The sequence below is a fragment of the Meriones unguiculatus genome, chromosome 18 (genome assembly GCF_030254825.1).
Source record: "Meriones unguiculatus strain TT.TT164.6M chromosome 18, Bangor_MerUng_6.1, whole genome shotgun sequence".
NCBI lineage: Eukaryota > Metazoa > Chordata > Mammalia > Rodentia > Muridae > Meriones > Meriones unguiculatus.
This window is the reverse complement of record NC_083365.1, coordinates 54,079,636-54,089,786: the sequence shown is the minus strand read 5'-3', so window position 1 is coordinate 54,089,786 and position 10,151 is coordinate 54,079,636.

Sequence of the window (10,151 nt, the reverse complement as noted above, 5' to 3'; positions counted from 1 at the left end):
AGACAAAATTTTTATTTAGGCTTAATTTAGGGAGGCCTTACCCCTTCACAGTGAGGAAGGCACAACTACCCTGTCATAATGAAGAAGACTTAGTGGGAGGAAGATGAAATATATCTTACATGGTATATTTGTTTAACTTTCAATAAATTTTCTTCAACATGGGGTTGGAATTCTGGGGAAAGTCCCAGTAGATAAAATGTTATGATGGTGGCTTGGGAAAGTACAGATAACAGGAAAATGCAGGGTGAGCAATTTATTTTATAACAATTGTCTTTTCAATGTACATTCTGCTTCCACATGGAATAACTTTTATAAATAATGCAGTCTATTTTTTTCTGTTACATAGAGGAATTTTACATTATTATCACTGGAATCTTTGGAAATCATTCTCAGGATATTTTTATCTGAATTATTTTGCTGCGACTTCATGGCTTTCCATTTTCTTAGGCTTTTATCTCTATAGGTTTCACTCTTTCTATTTCTCTCTCTTCATATACATCTATATGTATAATTTTCTTTAAAAATGAGTATACGTATCTATGTACATATATATACACTCATTTATGTATATGTATACACACACACACACACACACACACACACACATTTACTCATTTTTTTAAAGAAAATAATGAAATCAACATAGCTGGAAGGTAGATTGAGCTATATAGCTCCAAAGCCTTTGATACTTCCTAAAACATGACTGTTTAGATTTTCTCATTTATTGATTCATTCTGAGTATTTCTCACATTAATTGCCAACGCAAAAATTAGTTGGCTACCATAAAAAGCTAAAATGTTACTCTCAGGATGCAAGGCTAAGCACTGCACTCAGGGTCAGCCGCTTTGGACCCAGAGAAGAGCATGTCTGATTGCATGCGGGTTGATGCCCCAGGTCCCGCCTCTGAGAAAAAGGTATAGGACGGGTCTGATGCTCTTTGGGTGGATGACACCTAAATGAACATCGGTACAAAGTCCCAATTTATTTCTAATATCAGAGATCAGACCTCTACTCTTGCCTGATGCGTCTAAAACAAAAAGGGGGAACTGTAGAGAGCTGCGGAATGCTATGCCTTAAAGATGGAGCTGGTTTCTGCCTTCCACCTTCCCGATGGTGAGTGTTCTCTGTCACGAACAGTTCCACATTTGGCTAAGGCTGAGGATCTGGCTTGCTTCCATGTATATGGACCTATCTGCATTGCCCACGTGGCGCGCTGGGGTTGGCTACCCAGAGGCTATTTAAGCTGTAGGCTGGCTTTCCCCAGGGTCAGATGATTGTTCAAGGTTCCTGAATAAACTGCATTGAAAAAAAGGAAAAAAAAAAATCTCAACCTCAGCCCTCATCTTAAATGGAATAAGCGATAGTTTATTCTGGAGTCATCTTGAATGACTGTGACCATGGACCGGAATTAGGTTACTTCAAATTCCCTGAGCCAATGTTGAGAAAGTTTCATAAAGTTATATAGTTTTACAGAACAAAAAGTCATAAATCAAGGCAAGTTTAAAATACATTTGTTTCGGAGGTGGTTATAGCAAGATAGGAAAAGCTTTTCTATAGGCCTGATGTTATCTGATGATATTCTTAGCTTTTGGATTGGGAGAAGCCAGTAGACAGCCAAGTTAATAGATTTCAAAAGGTTCCTATCAATTAGTCAGAGGATGTTGCTTCTGAAACAGAGATAGGCAGAGAATATCTGTTCCCAAGGCTAAAGTTAGCTTAAGACAAGGTAAGTTAGACTATGTGGAGCTGTAACCTTCAAATGTCTCCATAGCATTGAACTTCAGATAAGTCAGTCAGTCTATGACTCATCTCTTTTCAGGAGTTCTTGTTCACACTATGTAGAATCTGAAAATTGTAAATATTTTACCTTTATGCTTTTATGTATAATTTTTCCTGTGGTATTCAATTTCTAGGGTGCACCAGGCCTTTTCCAGCTCTCTGGTCTTTTTGCTCTACTTTGGATACTACTTTGTTCTCTGTTCCTGTTGTCATAGGTCAGCCTACACTAACTTAAGAGGGCAATCATCTGCACAGTTGTGAGCATGGTAATGAGGCAGGTCTCTGCAAGTCACTGGTTCAGTGCTCATAACATGTTTCAAAGAAAGAAAGACAAATATTAGGTCATTGCATCTGGTGAACTTGAACTACAGTCCTGAGTAGGGTCTTTCAATAACTGAGCAATGGTGGATTTGCAGACAGAAGCCATCAGAGTCTGGCTTCTTCATCATCATCATCATCATATATATATATGTATATATATATATATATATGATCATATATATACTCATGCATATATACACATGCATATATATGCATATATATATTCATGCACACATATATTCATGTAGGCAGAAAAGACTGTGGCTGCTAACAATTCTTAAGTCAGTAACTAGTTACATGACCTTGAGCAAGTTAGGGAAAGTTCTTTGTGTCCAGTTTCTTCTTTGGAACATGAAAGGGTTTGCCCAGATGATCCCTAAGTGGCTTGAGCCTCTGACATTCACTAAAAAATGTGCAGCACTAGACTATTTTGGGACCATATACTTTACTTTCTGCATTGATATTTTTTTTTGCTGCTTTATAAGCTTTTGTTATTTCAAAGATGAATTTTGTCGTTAAAAATCTAAGTTGGCTCCAGTGTGCTGTTAAATCGACACCTTTTTCATTTCAGTTAAGGACTTTGATGATAGCTTCCAGCCAGAGCTTGCAAAATAAAACCATGTTTTCTGTTCTAACATTTGTTTCATCTTCATCTTTTGTCAGCAGAAATATTGCTATTTGTCATTTCAACATTTTCCAGCGACACCTCTTTCCTCATTTGGGGCCTTTGAAGTTTCTCTCATCAGAATGAAGACTTTTGCTAATAGATCTCCAGGGCTGCTCCTTGTGTCAGGGAAAGCCTCCTTCAGTGCTAAGCAAGGTCTCTAGCTGATCTGCTCTGCTTCCTAATTAGAAGAGTGACATTCAAATAGAGAAAGGAGCAAATTTAAAGAAAAAAAAACCTGCCACTGGGCTATGTGGCTTATTTTGCTTCACTGGTACAGTGCTGTTTGAAAATGTGCTCCTATAAGAATGCCCTCTGCCTCTTCCCCAGCAGAGTTCAGTGACCCAACAATCAGTTGCCCAGAAAAAAGCCCCTGGACTTGTGGCTGTGGAACATGGAGCTTTAACCTTTTCTGAGAAGCAAGTGGTGAGTGGAGATGCCCTACACTCCTTCATCCGGGAAAGGCTTAACTTCTCTGCTGGGTGACAGAGCTGTGCAGAGGACCAGTACAGAGAGGTTTCTAGCTCTCTCCACTGAGGTTACTCACATACATCCCATGCTATCCCCTGAATAATCCAGAGTTTGGGCACAATACAAAGGCAATTTTAGAGGTAAGGGTTTGGAATCAGGACTGTTCTATAAAACCCAGAGACTGATAATTTTACTATCAAGAAGAGGATAAAGTAAGTTTGATCCTTTTTCATTATGCAGACAAATAGTCGTGAGTGTGAACCAAACTCCTGAAAAGAAGTTGTGGCTGCAGAAACTGTTTGATTAGGGTATCAGTAATATATATTATATAATATATAATAAATAATTTATAATGTACAATATATTACTGAATGTATAATATATACATATTATATATTACTGAATATGAATATTATTCAGTGATATATATTATATATATTAATAATATATTCAGTAATATAATATACATCTATGGTTGCAATGTTGCAGTCCAGAGTCTAATTGTCTTACCTTGGTCAACTTCTTGCCTTCTGGAACATACATCTTTTTTCTACCTCTGGTCAAAACTAACATATTAAGACTTATAGAAACATTTGTAATCTATTAATTTAGGAGACTACCAGCTTCCACTAACCCAAAACCTAAAAATGTCACATATATCATCATAGGTTTATAGAAAGACTTCCATCAGCCTGTCTGATGTGCTCACCATTGTATTTTAAATTTGCCTTGATTCATGTTTTTCTTTGTACTGTAAAACTATACAACTTCAAAAAAACTATCTCCACCTTGGATCATGAAATTACGGGTAACCTAAATCTATATCCCCAGGCCATGGACACTCAAGTGACTTCAGAATGAACTATATTCCCTTTTAGATGAAATCTATTGTTTTTGTATCAATGTGAGGTAAAGTTATGCAAAATTCAATACTGCAAATAGAGATAAATTATTAAAAAGGATTTTACTGGAAAGTTACAGGAATGAATGTTTGTGTAGTAAGTGATTTAGGGGAGTAATCCAAATGCCACTTTTATGTTATAGAATCTAAGACTCAAGTTTGCATGGCTTGCCTGGCACCATAGCATATGTTCTCATTTATTAGAGAATTTTATTAAATATGTTTGGATTGTGTTTATTATAATCATTATTGCTAGTGGTAGACCTGAGCTATAGGTATTGAATGAATAGTATTAAACCTTCATTTAAAAGTTGATGAGAGGCTGATATATGATGGCATATTTACTGATATTTGATAACATATATCAGTTATCTTAACAATTTAGACTAATGCAAAAGTATGGTTTATTTGAAGTTATTCCAATCCTGTCCTCTGAAATACCTTGCAAGTATGAAAAGTTCTCCATTGAGACTCAGATAAAAATAAGACAAGAAATTTCAGCTATCTAAGTCTAGTAATAATAGACCCATTACCCAGTTTTGTATCCTTCTATAACTAGCTTGTCATCACAACTGGACTTTGTCCTTTACATCAGTGATATTTCCTGACCCAACTAAACCAATAGGTAAAGGGCAAAAGTCTTTTCACAGGCCAAATATTATTTAAACTAGGTTTCTCAATGGCATTACCCTCTTCATTTCTTTTTCACAAAAGTCATAAGATCAAAACAGCCTCAGCTGATAAGTGCTATTGATTATGATAGTGTATAATATTACTTTAATATTTCTTTCCCTGGTTTTTTTTTAATAAAATAAAAGCCTGGAGGCGTTTTACTTCTGTGGTCAAATCTCAGGGGACCACAGGGATTCTCACCCTCCAGGTGGGTATATAATGAAATAAAATATTTTTACCTTTTGTCTCTCTATTCACTGTGCCACGTGATTTTTTTTCCTTCCAGAGCTATCTCTTATGAAACATGGTACTCCAAAAGGAAGCCTCAGAAGTTGTCCTGACAAACAAGATATGTTCAACCTTTCCGGGATTTCTATCATCACCATTACCCAAGTATTTCCAAGTTGAAGGTCAGGGCTTATACCAAACCCCTTTCTACAGATTAAAAAAAAATCATGTATCAAGTTTTGATCCTTATGGCATTTAAAACCCATTCATTCAGACTTTTGAAATCTTCCCTTAAGTAATCTTTTTTAACCTTATTTACTATATGAATACTTTTGTTCAAAGATCAATGGCTGTATGCTGGTTGGTTTTATGTCAACTTGACACAGGCAAGAATCATCAGAGAGGAGGAGGCTTCAATCAGGAAAGTGCCTCCTTATCAGTTCTGCAGGATGCTTTCTTAATTAGGGGTTGATGGGGAGGGCCCAGCCGATTGTGGGTGGTGCCATCCCTGGGCTGGTGGTCCTGGTTCTATAAGAAAGCAAGCCAAGCAAGCCAAGATGAGCACTCTAGTAAGCAGCATCTCTCCATGGCTTCTGCTTCAGCTCCTGCCTCTAGGTTCTTGCACTGCTTGAATTTCTGTCTTGGCTTTTTTCTATGATAGACTACAATGTGGAAGTATGGGCCAAATAAACCTTTTCCTCCCAGGTTGCCATGGTCATGTTTGTTTTTGTTTATTTTTTTTTTTTTTTTTTTTTTTTTTTATTGCAGCAATAGAAACCCTAACTAAGACAGGCTGATTTAAAAAAATGTTACCTTTTTTGTGTCCTTGGAATTCCTTTCAGGCCGGAGCAATCCCTGTTTCTCTGAGAAGACAGTGGATTGTCAGAGATGCTACGTTATCAAACTGGAACTTTTGGTCCCATGTCTCAGATCTGGATACATTAATTAAAATGCAGGAACTGCTGTTTCCGTTGCATGCATTTGTACTCAGGTCACTTTTTCTCTCATAACGCTCCTCTCAGTCTTCCTTTCATTGCATGTGTCATTTCTCTTATGGCGCCTCTCCAGCTATAGGTGAAGTTTCTATGCAACCGTGCACTTATGCTTATATACATGTATCTTTAAATGACCCTTACCCTTTCATTTACACATGCACACCTGCTTTGAGCCACACATGCTGTCAAGCCCTGTCTACCTTTCCAGATCTATTTAATTTAAATGACCCACAAAGATACTCAATCTTTTTATTTTTCATAAAATCACAAGCAAATATCTTGAATTTGGGGTTCTAGCTTTAGTTCTACTATTCCAATAAGTCTGTGGATGGGCTTTATGGAACTCAGATCAAATGAAGTTACATTATTAATTTTATGAGTATTTTTCTGACAAGATGGAATGTTGTATCTGAAAAGTTGAATTAGATGTGTCTCAAGACACACCGATCTTAAGAATTTTGTACATAAGATTTATCTAAGTTCACATGTAATCATCTCCCTATTTTCTAGAATATTATCTGCTTTACAATATTGAATCTGAATTTTGAAATTCTCTGAATAAGGTATTTTTAAACTTCCATTAGTGCCTCATATTCTGAAATAGTATTCATTACTATTCAACCTCTTTGTCTCACTGGAGAATTTACTTTCTAATTCCATAAATAAGCTTTAAGAAAAGCAGAGGGAAAAGGGCATGTATGTCATGAAGTAGGGAAGAGCTAGTGTGAGCTCCCATGAGCCAAATGTACTAAGCCAGAACACACCCAAATATATTTATATACATTCCTAATTACATAATTCCTAAGTCCATGAATACAACCTCTCAGTCTGTATAATGTTATTTGCATATACAACCTTTAAGTGATAGCAACTTAGTATTAGATAAACAACTGGTGTGTTCCTCCTTGATTAAGATTATTTCTCTTAATCTCAGAATTCTTTAGGTCTTTGTATAGGATTGAGGCCTCAGGAATACCTCCTCCCCATTTATATTAACATGTCAGTTAGTATTGTCTTTGCTCAGCTCATGTTTAGGCTGTCATGCTGCTGAGGCTTGGTGGATGCAGCTTCTGACAATCCCAGGAGATACAATATTACAGCAAACTTCCTCATTCTCTGGTTCTTATAGTCCTTACACATCCTCTTCCACAATGATAGGTGATTTGTGCAGCAGTAGTATTTTAGATGTATTACTATTGGAACTGGCCTCAGTAACTATGCATTTTGTTTGGTTATGGCTGTCTGTAATGGTTTCTGTTGCAAAGAGAAGTTTCTTTGATGAGGGATGAGGACTGTACTTATCGTGGGTATATGGGCAAATGTAGTTAGGCATTATAGTGGTTTAGTAGATTGTCCTTCAAGATGCATGACTTCATTAGCTCTAGACAGTGCCTAGGTTTCCAGTACCAGCCATGATTTCCCTATTACTGAATGGATCTTAAATAAAATTAGAGAGCTGTTGATTACTGCCGCAATATTCATGCTATTACTATTCCCTGAGGGTTATTATGCCATTCTGGCCATTATTGGGGTTCATAGACATGAAAGCTGGGTAGGATTGTTGGTTGGTTGCTTTCTTCCTTTGGAAGCTTAAATTGTGTCTTCTGGTACCAAAAAAGCTAGTCCTCAGAGCGGAGGCTTTGAGGTCAGTTCCAGCTCCTGGGTCTCTGTGCCCTGTATGTGATGTACATGGTGTCTTCAGCAATAGGTACTTACATTCCGCCTCTTGGAAACAATCAAGGACAGTGAAAACGTCTATAATGTTTTGGGAGTCTCTTGGACAACCCTGACCAACAGTTCAATAGACAGTTTCTCATGCCTGATGATGGTATTTTTGTTAGATGGTGTATGGCTCTTGGAGAAAACATTATCATCCCAGCTGGGAACATTTCATTTAAACTATTTATGTGTTATGCACCGATTTAAGTGTATTATAGAAATTTTTAGGGAGAAAGTTAATTTTGTGCTCCTAATAAAAAAGAAAAGGAATTTTAACTTAGAAGTTAGAACATGATGAAGGATTGATGTGATCACCACGGGCAACCGATGTTTCTAGCTTTGGAAGTCATTCAGCCTCTTTCCAAAAACATAAGCAAAATTAATTACTTGCATTTACTGTTTTTATTTACACATTAATCACGGTTGTCCAAATAGAATATCTTATTTGGCTCTGGTCTGTGTTGGAGAGAAAACTCTCACTAATGAAGAATTAGTTGAAATTATACTTTAAGAATTATGTCTTATTTCAAGATAGATTATACACCATGCTGACCACAATCCACCAATGTACCGTGTTGTAATTACTTTCAGAATCTGCTTTAAAACATTTTCAACAAATACCACTTGGTGTCACTCTAAGTCCGTATGTAATGGACTAAGGCAAGTCCTATCGGCTAGACAAGTGACATTTCATTTTCTGAAATAACTGAGAATGGACTAAAGCTCACCCCACATTCTTGCTATTTGCTCTTTTCTTTGTAAACTTAACAGCGAACAACTTTGGGTTTATTTCAAAAGACAACTTTTTCCAAACAATTGTTTGTTTTTTTATTTTTGTTTATTAAAAATATAAAGACTCAGTTGCTTCATCTAGATCTCTTGATACACTGGGTGGAAACAAAGGGACCCGAATTCTCTTGGAGAATATTGTCAAGGTTAAATCAATCTAAAATGAATTAGTGTGTTTAGAATTGATCTTTTTGACAACTTGTAATTTGATTATTATTACAGACACAGTTTCATTCTTCAGAAGATATTAAAAATACTTCGATCTATTAAAGTGGGTATGAAATAATGCATATTGAATACTTACAGTGTGAAGGTGTGGTGTTACTCACTGTGACAATCATTACAATTGTCTGTTTATTTGCTTTTGTTTAATGTTTCAGAGCTAACTTTTATCTTAATGACTGATGGGAGAGATGAAAAATGTTAAAGAAACTTAGGAAAGTCAGTGGTGACAAAGGAAGCACAGGAGAAACGTCCGTGACACATACGCCCTATTGCTATGCTTCTGTAAGTGTCTCTGAGCTTACTAGCCACATCTGGAAGTTTAGCTGAACATCTTCCTTGTCCTCACCAAGCATCTGCCTACTTCATGGACTAAAATATACTTTAAAACAAGTAACGTCAAAGTGAAAAGAAATGAATTTCTTCAGCTCTTGTAGTTGTAAGGACTTTAACTTTCATTTAGGATCAAACAGCAGCTGGATGAAAAGCTGAGCAGTGTTGCTTTGACATCTTTAGGCTGGTACAGACTTTTCACCTGATGTCTAGACTCTGTGGAAGACCACCCAGCGCAGTCATCTTCCGGATGCTTTTTGAATTTCAAACTCAGCACACTTGCACATGAAGACATTTTCCAGCCCAAATCAGCTGCATCGGCCCCTGTCTGATTTGCCTCCTATGAGTCCAGTCTGAACAAATGGGGCCGTTTTTCACCCAGTTCCTTTCTCCAAGCAGACTGTAGTCAGCTGTCTTCTCCTTTCTCTTGATTTCTGCATTCATTCACCCCTGCAGCCCTGCCTGTGCTTTCTCTGTACATACAAAGCCTTCTCATCCTTTTCAACTCTTTATCCCCATGGTCAGTGACCTAGTTCAAGTCTTCACTATCTCTCTGAAAAGGGAAATCATTTCTGAACTCTTTTTGTTTTGTGTCTGAGATAGGACCTCTCTTATAGAGACTGACCCCCTTCCTCGGCTGCCCAGCTGCTGGGATTATGGGTATGTACCATCACACCAGGCTCATTTTGATCCTTTTGTTACCAAGTTTCCCTTTTTCCTTCCAGTTTGTTGCCACAACCAATCACAAAAATCTAATTGAGCAGAAAGCTTGCTCAGAATTCACTAGTGTAAAATGCTCTTTCCTGTTACAAAAGGACAACCTTCAGTGTGCCCTCCAAATTTAACATTACAGAAACTCGGTTGTCAGGCAAGTTCTTAGTATATTGGTTAAACCAATGAAAATAAGTGAGAGAACACAGTGGGATTAGGTGGTTGATAAGTTCCTACATCTATCAGCCCTCACCTGCATTGTCACCTCACCACTGATAATTTCTTCTTTGGTTACTAAAGTTTCTATTTAGTTCACAATTCTTTGAAGTTAGAGTATGAAAAGCCT